Source organism: Capsicum annuum, chromosome 10, assembly GCF_002878395.1.
Source record: "Capsicum annuum cultivar UCD-10X-F1 chromosome 10, UCD10Xv1.1, whole genome shotgun sequence".
NCBI classification, from domain to species: domain Eukaryota; kingdom Viridiplantae; phylum Streptophyta; class Magnoliopsida; order Solanales; family Solanaceae; genus Capsicum; species Capsicum annuum.
The window spans coordinates 145741791-145753951 of NC_061120.1; the positions used below are offsets into that span (position 1 = coordinate 145741791).

General features: G+C 33.6%; 1 long non-coding RNA gene across 1 annotated transcript; it reads left to right on the forward strand.

Annotated features, from left to right (window-relative positions):
- Positions 1 to 1399: 1399 nt before the first annotated feature.
- Positions 1400 to 11855, forward strand: LOC107845942. The gene is made up of 2 exons (XR_001667104.2): positions 1400 to 1975; positions 11508 to 11855. It is a non-coding gene; the product is annotated as an uncharacterized LOC107845942 (long non-coding RNA).
- Positions 11856 to 12161: the final 306 nt, after the last annotated feature.

Genomic DNA, 12161 nt, shown 5'->3' on the forward strand with positions numbered 1-12161 from the left:
AAGGTAATATTTATTTTAAAGTTATTTCTAGTATTTATTTCTTTATTGAACTTTCTATTCCTTGGATAATGAAATAGTCCGTTGAAGTAAAACCAAATCTTAATAATTTTTTATGTCTCAAAAAAATATTTTAAATAAAATTTTGGAATAAGTTAAACCAAAAGATAACTAAAGGTCATATCCATGGACAAGTAATAATTGATTCCATTAATGTGACCATTGTCAAATGCCAAAAATAAAGAGATATGACACTAATACAACAAAAGTAAGACATCTGTACCTTCAAGAGTATTGCAAAAAGACTCCAAATAAAAAAAAAAGATCTAGGTTAAAAATGATAGCCTTATACATGTAAGAAGTAAAGAAAGACTTAATGAGAAATCTTCACATGAAAAATGCATCAGACGTTTTTACGGCATTTACTGGTCATATCACGGACAATGAAAAAGATACTTAGCAGGGGAATCACAAAGTATCCAAATCAATGATGAAACTAATATTGATAAGTACCTGCAAATTTTTTAAGAATAATTGAAAGAATCTTCCATGTCAGCAAAAGACAAAGAAAAGAGAATAAAAATATGAATGACACTTGGCCTCATATCACAAAATAAGTTGGGAAAGAGACATGTTGTTTAATTTGTATAAAGCATCTTTCAGAAATATGTGACAACAATAAATAAGTTAGAATTCATTAGTCAACAAGTCATGATGTACTAGTAGACTTGTTTAGTCACATTTTTCTAATGTTTAGTTTTTATTTGTCTTTTACGTAGAGAATCCTCTATATAAGGATCTCATTTTGTGTATTGAGAGTCAGGTTTTAAAAATCACCTCACTTTTCACCTCACTTTTTTTCACTCTCATTGTAAAATATTCATCCATCAATAAAAGTCTAGTAGTTTGTTAATTTTTTAAAAGACACTGATTAAGCTCTTTAATTTTGAGATACTTTAAATTTTTGTTCTTTATTTTATCTTTACTTTAAATTAGCCTAAATGATAGGCTAAATAATTTTGTGTTGACTATAACACAAGAATTTTATCAACCAATGATACTAAGGTAGCTATTAATTATTCCGGTAAGAATAATTTTGGTTTAGGCTATGCTGGAGGTTCTGGTGTAAGGCCCATTGAAGCCAAAGATGGTGTTTAGGGCTATGTGTGGACTCGTAATGAACCAAAAATATTACTATCAGTATTATTAACGCGTAAATTTTTCCTATAATACACACACACATATATTATAACAATGATACAATTTCTATACACATCATATACAAATAAATATATTGTATACAATAATTATATTATTTCTATACACATTCTATATAATAATTATATAATTTTATACCAATCTATACAATTTTTAGCTGCAATTATTATTTAGATGCATGTTTTATACAACAATAATATAATTTCTATACAAATTCTATACAGTTTGTATACCACATCAGAAAACCTATGCATAAATAGTTACTATACCATAGTTAAACCGTCCTTATACCACTTTTTTTTAAAATTGAAATGGCCAAATGGCCTTTTATTAGAAACAAAAAGAAATATTTACAAAAAGTTGAATTGGGCCTATACCCACCCGGGTGACCCATCAAACAGTAAAACATTAAAACAATTCAATCTAAGGAAAATTCTAGAAAATCCACAATAAGAAAGAAAAAGAAAAAATCCAAAAAGGAAAGTAGGGAATTGGATCAACTCTTCTTCATCAGCTTCCTTGTGTACCAGCAGAGCACCTCAATCGATTTCAGCAGCAAACAAAGAAATCATCAAGCTATTAAAGCTGAAGAGCAGTGAAAAATGATGAGTTTTGGGGATTTTCATTATAGACGTTCCAGAGTCTCACGAACATCATGAAGTCGACCCAATTGAAGACTTCTTCAACTCATCAAACAACCGATTTGAGCTTCTCTAACCAGATGAGTGTATTTCCCTTACAGTCGATGGCTTACTTAGAAGTAAATATCAATTCCTCATCCAATTTACCCTTTTGACAGATTGAGCTTACCTTAAGCTAGTACCACTATCTAAACGAATGTAGATGGACGGATCCTTGAAAATTACCTCATGCAAGTTGTTCTAACCCTTGTAGTGCCTAGCTGTTAATAATCTTACTGACGATTTTATCCTCCGTTGTGCATGTTGAATGTTGGTGGTTTATACATGTGCCTTTGTTCAAATGTATTCGGTTGTTGTCATCTCTTTGTGTGAACTTTGTTGTATAAAACATTATTGCTGGACTTGTGTTTTTGTACACTTGATTCAACAAAACCCTAATTGGAACTATGTTTGTGTCAGTGTAACTTCTAAAACTCTTTGTCTGTCCTTTTAATCGGCTGGTCAACTAGAAAATCCTCATTTAGTATCTTCTTCATCCTCAGATTTAGTATTTGAGCTTTATCCATATTCAATATGACTTTGGCTTCATTTGGTAACTATTGAAAATCAGAAAAGGTTATGAAATCTGTACCTGCAAAAAAGAACACATAATTAGCTAAAGAATCTGCCATTTGATTGCCTTCTCTGAATGTGTGTTCACCCTCCGCCTCCCTTCCTTTCATTAGATCAAGAATCTTCGTAATATCTGCAGAAATACACCAAGGGGTATCCCATTGTCTAGTTAAGAACTTTTGAACAGATAATGAATTTGTTTCCAATATCACTGGAAACAAACCATGATTAACACAATGTTCTAAACCCAACCTTAATGCTACAATTTCAGCAACTAGATTTGTTGTGTCTGGGATTCTTCTAACTTCAATAAAGATTAAATCCCCTTGATGATTTCTAATAAAAAAAACAACTGAGCTAGGGCCCAGATTACCCTTAACAACTCCAACTGAATTGCATTTGTACTGTGCACTAAGAGGAAGTTTCCAGTTCACCACTATGCTTCTTAGTCTGGGCCTCTATGCAGATTAAAACCTCACCAATTCCACCCATGAATCTGGTATGTTTTTGAGCCATGGATACTGTATCTTGGCTAGATAAGCCAAGTTTCTGGTAATTTCCATCTTCATTCAAAAACATGACATTTTACCACCATGTTTAACACAATTTATTCCTCTCCAAATCTACCATAATATAAAAAGAGGAACAACCTTAAAATAGGCTTGGTTTTTGAGATAGTAGTAGTATTCCACCATTTTAGAACACTATCTTTAATCTGCAAGAAAGGGCCTTTAATACCAACAATTGAAACAAAATATTTTCACAAGTAATTTGAGATTCTACACTGCATAAATAGATGTTCAATTGTTTCCTGAACATTCCCTTCACAGCAACAAAATATCACACTGTCACACATTCCATTTCTGATAAGTATCTCCCCAATGAGAATTCTCTTCATCCACAATCTCCACAAAAAGAATGAATCCTTAAAAGGAATTCCTTTCATCCATAAGTCTTTATAATTCTGAAGAATAACATCCTTTTTTCGTATATTATCACAAGCAGCTTTTAGCGTAAACTTCACAGAAGATGTCAACATCCACCAAGCCTTATCCCATGTATATGATTCTGTAACACAGTTGATAGTATGTTAAATATTTTCACAAACTTCTTCTCCAAAATTCTGTTACAACGTCTCTTCATTCCACCCATTCAAAGTACATAATTAATTCACTTCTTCGGTTTGATAATTCTTGGGTCTATCAATGGGAAAATAGAAGTGAAGAGATCCTAGTTGCATCCAGTTATTACACCATACACCGGAGTGACCATATTTGGGTTCCCACCATATTTCCTGATCAAATACATCTCTATCTTCAAGCATATTCTTCCAAATTAATGAACCACCTTTCCATTCCACCATCTCAGGTCTTACTTTTTTACAGTACTTATTCCACATGAAATTAGTCCATAAAGTGTTCTAAGTTCTGAAAATCCACAACAGTTTAGCAAAGAGGGCCCTAGAGATATCAAAAAGGGAGATAAATCCCAATCCTCCTTCCTCCTTGGGTTTACAAATATCATTCCAAGCCACCCAATGCCTATTTCTGCCAACATCCTTTAAATTCCATAAGAATCTTGCTAATAACTTATGCAAATCATTCAGAACACATTTAGGAGGTGTGATGGCAGACAGTAAGTAAATTGGAATACGACAAAGAACATTTTGAATTAAAATAGCCTTACCACTAAAGGATGTTAGCATCCGTTTCTATGTGTGAAGCTTGTTCTGCACTTTCTTTAAAAGTTCATAAAGATGAACTTTATTACTCACACCCCAAAAGCTAGCTCATGAGGAACTTTCTTCTCTTCTAACATTTTGCATGTCCAATAGGACACCTAAGATAGATTATGGAAAATTACCTCTAAAAAAACCAGTAACTTTCTCAACTGTCCCGATGTCAGAATGGGCTATTTTATGATAAACAAAAAAGAAACTTTTCTCTTTGTTGAGTAATTGACCAGATTGGCATTCATAATCCCTGAGAATCCTCATAGTCAGCTGTAAAGAAATTCTATTAGTAGAAACAAAAATGATGGTGTTATCTGCATAAGCCAGATGATTAATATTTTCATTCTATTTAGGCATCCCATAACATCCTTAACCTGGATTATGAAATAAAGAATCCAAAGCTGTAGAGAAAACTTCAGCATCCAATATGAATAAGGCAGGATACAGGGGATCTCTTTGCTTTAATCCTCTTGATGAATGGAAAAAACCACGAGCCTGACCATTTATAAGCACAGAATACCAATTGTTAGCAACCAGACTCCAAATTTGATCCACCACATAAGAATCAAAACCTATTTTCTCCAAAACTTTTATCAAAAACTTCCACTTCAATTTATCATACGCTTTAGCCATGTCTAGTTTAAGGACCACATTGGAAGGTCTTCCTCTAATTCTAATATCTGAAATGATTTCTTATGCAAGAACAACATTTTCAGTAACACTTCTCCCCTTCACAAAACCAGACTGATTTCTTGATATAAGCAAAGATAAGATCCCTTCAAGTCTATCATGCAAAACCCTAGAAATCACTTTATTTAAGAGATCACTCAAACTAATTGGTCTCATATCTGTAAAGGATTGTACAGGATCCTTTTTTGGAAAAGAACCAAATTAGTATGAGTAATAGACTTGGGAAGTGTATAACCTTCAAAAAAGGTAGTGACCATTTTCCAGATATCTATTCCAACTATGGGTGTGTTTGGTATGATGGAAAATGTTTTCTGGAAAATGTTTTCCTATTTTCCCTTGTTTGATTGCAATAAAATGTTTGGAAAACATTTTCCACGATAACTCATTTTCCTTAATTTGAGGGAAAATGACTTCCCTCATGGGCCAAGGGAAGTCATTTTCCAGAAAATGACAAATGTGACTTATGACCCCACCCCGACCTCTCTTCCCCACCCCAACAATACTCAAATTCACATGACTCAAAAAATTCACATTTCTCAAAAATTTACGTTACTCGAAATTTTTTTTTTTTTACTATGCTTTGCTTCAATTTTTCACTGCTTGAAATAAAAAATAGTGAAGTCCGAATTTTCCCCATTTCCAATGTTCGTTGAATGTATTGTTATTTTCATATGCATAGAGGAAGACTTATCTATGTTACTTTTGCTAATTGCATATTTCATTTTGTCATTGATGAAACTTGTTTCACGAGGTTGAATAAACTTGTCGTTCCATTATATTTCTATTAATTGTAGTATCTTGAGATTGTTTTGACAAAATATTGAAAAGTGTCTCCTATATTTGCTAATTAATAGTTGCTTAAATTTAGTGATTGTAATATTTTCGTATTCGATATTGATATTATTTGTTATGCTTAAATTAGTTCTTACAAATTGTTGAGTTGCTAGAGGCACTGATACACTAGGTAACAACTAATAGTATTTTCTAAAAAAATATTTTTTCACTCACCAATCAAACACTAGAAAATATTTTTCTAAAAAATACTCTACTCACCAACCAAACACCATAAAATATTTTTCAAAAAATATTTTCTACTCATCAACCAAACATGAGAAAATAAGTAGAAAACCAACTTATTTTCCTGAAACATTTTCCATGGAAAACATTTTCCATCATACCAAACACACCCTATATCCCAGTATTTTTGAAAAAACTAACCTGTATAACCATCTGGCCCACATACACTTTTACCATTTAATCAAAGACCATTGATTTGAGTTCTTCCAATGTGGGAATATGTTGATTAAAGCATTTACCTCATCTGATGCCATTAGTGGGAATATGTTCCAAAAAAAGAAAACTCTGCATCATTGTTTCTTCTTGAAAACTAATCTTGAATGAAACAAACTGCTTCTTTTGCTACCTGATCAGCCTTTTCAATCCATGTTCCATTATCTCTCTTTATTTTCTAAATACTTAACCTCTTTCTTCTTCCTTTGACTAAGCTATGACAGAATTTTGTGTTCCTTTTCCCCTCAGAGAACCACTGAAACCCAACTTTCTGCTTCCAAAATTCTTCTTCAAAATGAATATACCTCTTCAATGCTACTTTAGCTATTTGAAGCACCATTCTATTCTCTGCATTAGGATTTTCTTCAAGAAGTTGTTCTTTCAATCTAACAATTTCCTCCCTGATCTGCAGTTGTTTAAAAATGTCACCAAATCTTGCATTGCTCCACTTAGTCAAAGCAACTTTTTTCTTTTTCTACTTCTACTTCAGATTATAAAGATATCCTCTTCTTTAATAGAACTCCAACTTTCAAGAACAATTTGTAAAAAATACCCTTTCAGTCTAAAAATTAAGGAACCTGAAAGGTTTTCTAAAATTATTAGAAAGATTTCACAAGATAATAAAAGTGGAGCATGATCTGATCCAGTTTTGGCTAAGTGATCCACATCTACCGATCCAAATAACTCAAGATATCATTAAAATCACCCCCTATAAAGCAAGGCAACCTATCATTCATATAGACAGAATAGATGTTTTCCATAAAATAAGTCTCTCTTGAGCATCACATTTAGCATATACTACTGTATTCACCAATTATTGATCAGATTCTAGATAATCCAATTACACTGTTAGATGTTGCTCTGTATCTGATAGAAAACTCACAGTAATATTGTCATTGATGAAAATCCAAATCTTCACATTCTGATTGTAGTTTACGTATGGCAATCCTAGATTCCTTTTATATGTCTGAATTTGATATTACCTTGAGAAGGTTCCGTCAATGCTATAATGGAAAATTTGTGATGTCTGTGTAACATTTGAATTCTATAAAATGAATTCTGTGTTCTTGCAGACCTCACATTCAAAAATAATGCTTTCATTGTCATTTGTCTTTGGATTTAGCACTTCTCTTGGGATTCACCCTGGTAACCCTTGAGTCAACAATATTCTTTCCGTTATTTTTGCCTTGATTGGTTTAGTGATTACCCAGCTTCATTAAACACATGCTCTTTGATCTGTGAGTTATCTACCTCTTCCAAATCTTCGACCTGATATTTTGTACATCCTTCTTCCGCTGCTTCTCTTATGAAATTTTTTGATGAGAGACTAATTCACGCAAAGTTTTAATAGGATTAGTTTTCATGCACATTGTTGAGATTTTCCTTAGAACACCTTTGCTCATGTTCTACTGTATTCAATAGTAGAACTACCCTATCTGATACTTCAGGATAAGAACCTATAACATTATCATTTTTATGAAATTCCATAGATCTGTCAATCTGCAAAGGTTCATGATAGGTAGCTTGTGCTACTATTTGATTTACATCTTCCACTCCTTGAGGCATCATATTTATCCTTTCTGAATTGATTACTGTCACCATTTTGTTATCATCATCTCCTTTGTTAGTACTCTATAACTCCTCCTTAGAACATTCCTCTGCTCCTTCACTAATTGTGGTATGTGTATCAACTGATTTTTGATTATTAATCTTCTCCATCTGTTGAATTGACAATGTAGCGCAGCTTTGTATCCATATTTTTGTTCTAAATTTTTTGGACTTGCAAGTTGTGAACTGTGTACATTCATTAACTGTTGTGCATCATGATCATGTCTACAAATATCCTTGTCATTGTTTGCATCCTCCTCAGGTAAACTTCTTTATAGCACATCAAACGCATTAGCTGTAGCAATACTACTAATATATAATTCATGAAATTAGGATCATTAATCAACTTAGAGGTGCCTTGTTCAAGTTTGAATCTCCTACTAATAGGATTCCATCTTGTATATACCACTCTTCCATTTCTATACGTCCTCTGAATTCTTTCTTCTTCTTCTTGCATCACCCTGCGGTCCTATTCATCAAGTTAATCTTAGTCCTCTCCTTTGGGCTTCAATTCTGGATGCAAATTCTACATTCATTTTCAACTTGACCTTGCAACTTACCGGTGTGACAATACTTAAGCATAAAATCAAACTATATTTGTACTCTTTGCACTTTGGCCTCTTTTGCTTTATCATTTATTAACTCTAGCCCCACATAGTCAGGTAATTTAGCATCTAAATCTACTTGAACTTTGACCCTAGCACATCTTGGTCCTCTCTTATTAATAGTATCTTGATTTAATTGAATTGGCTTCCCAATAGTTGATGCTAATGAAAAAAGAGATTCCATTACAAAGAATGTAGGTAACAAGTCTAGAAAAGATATCCATGCCATTTCCTGTGTAGTTTCTTCATCTGGATTAAAATTAGTATTATATATCAATGGGCGCATTCGATGTGCAAGACCATCCTTCCCAGTGATGTAATAAACATTCTTTGACATCATGTTTACAAAATCCTCCATTCTTGAAAATCTCATCAATATATGCCTGTCTTAAAAGGCCAATTTTGCTTTCTCCTTTAATGTGATATTGTTTTGGGATTTGTATTTGCAGGTCCTCTAGCTCTAGCCAACCATACGAAAATTTTCTTATTACTGCAAGTTGAAGATCCTTAATAGCGTTCATCTTGTTCACTTCATCTTCTGTCCAAGAGAACCTAGGAATACCCTCATTGCAACAAATGATTTTCATTGTTATTAATATATCCTTATTGATTTGTTGATATTGCATTTTAGGTTTTAGAAAATCAAAAAATTTAATCTGATGCCTTCTGAATATTCAGTTGTATGACACTTTGTACTATCATTAGTAGGCAAAAATCTCAATATGCACAGGTAAAGAGGATTTAGAGGGGGATTTGGGATGGTATAATCTGGAAACTTCGTTTGTGAAGTAATTGAAAAGATATATTTAGTCATAGATGGCTCAACTATAGCTGGACCAGTCATGCCGGCGCTGACCACCGGCTGGTGAGAAAACTAGGGTTACGGGGATGTTGACGACCTTGGGATTTTAAGGGAGGCTGGAGAACACTCCAATTAGGGTGTTTATCCCTTTACTTTTTTCTCATACCACATTCATATAGTTTATACAGATAAATCATTGTATATATAGTTCATTGTTCTATACCTATATTTTACATAGTTCATATGTTGATATATAAAATATAGGTATAGAATAATGAATGTAGTGTTATATACCTATATTTTATATACCAACATATTCAATACAGAAATTATATAGTTTTTGTACACATCATATACAATTTCTATATATATCTTACACATATATGTCTTCTATATAACACCTATTACAGTTTTTATACATATTTTACACGATTTCTATACATATACTATGTATTTTTTTTAAAATGGTCAGTTGGTGAAATTAAAATAGGAGAGTGGCTACCCCATGACATTACTTTGAAAATGGTCATTTTAGTAGAATTTCTTTGTCCTAATGGATATGGGTGTGCTTTCCCCTTAAAAGAATGCATGTATTGGGTTAGATTTCCAAGGACAAAGTTAGATAACTTTCTATGCATTCTTCCACGGAAATTCTACTAAGGGGAAACAAAATAAGATTTCCAATTCTTGTTAGATAACTTCAAAAGTCATCTAGCGGGTTAGAAAACACGCTTCCTTACTGTTGTTGGGAGAACCACTCATATTCGCTCCACCTTGAATAGTGTCCCCAATCATGCTATGTACCTCTTGGAACTTCCCAAATGTGTCATTAAAAAGTTGGAAGCTTATCAATAGAATTTCCTGTTGGGTGCAACTCCCACTCATGGAAAGGTCCACCACCTCAAATAGACTGGATATTTCAAAGCCCAAAGATCTTGGGGGCCTAGGTATACAATGAATAAGAACCAAAAACTTGGACATATTGATTTCCTCTTCTTGGCACGCTTTTCATTCTCAGATCCTCTAAGCGCATGTATTAAGGTCCAAGTATTTAAGATGGCAAGGTTTGAGTTCGTGAATTTGGAAGGCCCTCACTGTGGGATGGACTCAATGCCAACAAGGGCTCCAGTGGAAACCTTCAAATTGCAGGTATATGAATTTTCTTATGGATTCTTATCTTGGGCATAACCTTCCAATCCGCAGCCTAATTCAAGGCCCACTCCAAAGGCATGAACCCAAAGCTAAAATTGATTCGTATAGGAAGGAAATTTTTGGTCATTAACGCAGCTTTCCTTTGAGCTTCCCTATGCCATAACTTCCCGCATTGAATGTATTCATTTTCCACATTGCGACACAGATAAAATAATTTAGGGACTTGCAGACTCCAAACTGTTTACTATTGCTCTTGTTACATTGCATTAGTTACGACTGCTACTCCCCCAAGCTCATGCGACTTAAATTTTTCATGGATTTGAAAGTTAAGTATTCCCCCTAAGCTTAGGAATTTACTTTGTCTAATCAATCCAAACCGCCTCCGTACTGCCTCCTATTTCCACCACATCTACTGTGTTTCTTCTCTATATTGTGCTCTTTGCCACTCATCTTCTTTGGACTATTATCCACCTCTTCTTAAATAGTAAATTTGTAGAGAAACTGTGGCTATAACTAGGCATCTTAAACAAAATCAAATCCCTTACCATTTCTCTTATGGAACCTCATCCCCATCCAAACCTTTGCCTCCGTGCTTTTTTTCAAATGAAATCATACCAACCCTCATTTCTCACCATACCTACTAAGGTTCTTCTTTCGGTTTGCTTATGGTCAGTTTGGTTAGGTTGCAATAAATGTATTTTTGAGGGTTCGCCATTCCAAACTTCCCTTACATCTACACAACTTTCGTCTACTAGTTCCTCGTAAGAAGTCAAAACCCACAAAGCATACTATGTCCATGCACGTTAAGTGGAACCAATTGCCACCCACTTTACTATGCTTAATGTGGATGCTGCTTTTAGGCCTGAGATGGATTATGCGTGTATAGCTGGGGTTTTTAGAAACTCCAATAGGGCCTGGCTTTTTAGGCTTTTCTAGTAGGGTGTTCACGTTCAACCCCTTAGAGGCTGCACTTTATGCTCTCCTTTTGGGTTTAAGTATAGCTACTCAATATCATTTCTACCCTATGGAGATTAGTCTGGATTGTATAGCTACTCAATATCATTTCTACCCTATGGAGATTAGTCTGGATTGTCAGCAAATAATTCACCTTCTGAGTAAAAATCATCCCATGCTAACTTATCCTTAATATCTGATTGCAGGTGCCTGCTTCACCCACTGGATAATCTGCTAATAAAACATGTCTACAGGGAACAAAATAAATTGGCAAATGCGCTGGCAAAAATAAATGTAAATACTACTACTTTTGCTGCACTGCATCTATTTTGGGTTCCTCCACCATCCATAAAGGATGCTTTGGAAGCTGATAAATGGGAGGACTATCTATTAGAAGGGTTATGACTCAAGCACCCACACACTCCTTGTATAATACTAATGCTCCTAGTTATTGGACTGTAACTACTAGCTCTAGCAATGCTACTGCTCTCACCAGTGTTTGGACAGTGGCTATGCCACAAACTATTCCTATGTAGACACTGCTTGTTTCCCTATATACTGTCGTGTGTTTACCAAAAAAAAATAAAAAAAATAACAAACACCACATGGCACATACATAAGTAAAAGAATTCTTAAGTTCTTTTTAAATGTTGTATAATTTTTTTTTAAAGAATTTTAATGATGAAAAATATTGTCCATCTAATTAAGATCAAACTTAATTAAAAATATTTATATGTTGAATTGTTTTTTAATTATATACATAAAATTTATATCTTCTATATACTCTCTTCGTGAATTTTTGAGGTATGGAACACCTTTTAAGAAAAAGATATATAAAGACATAAATTGTAGGTTACTTT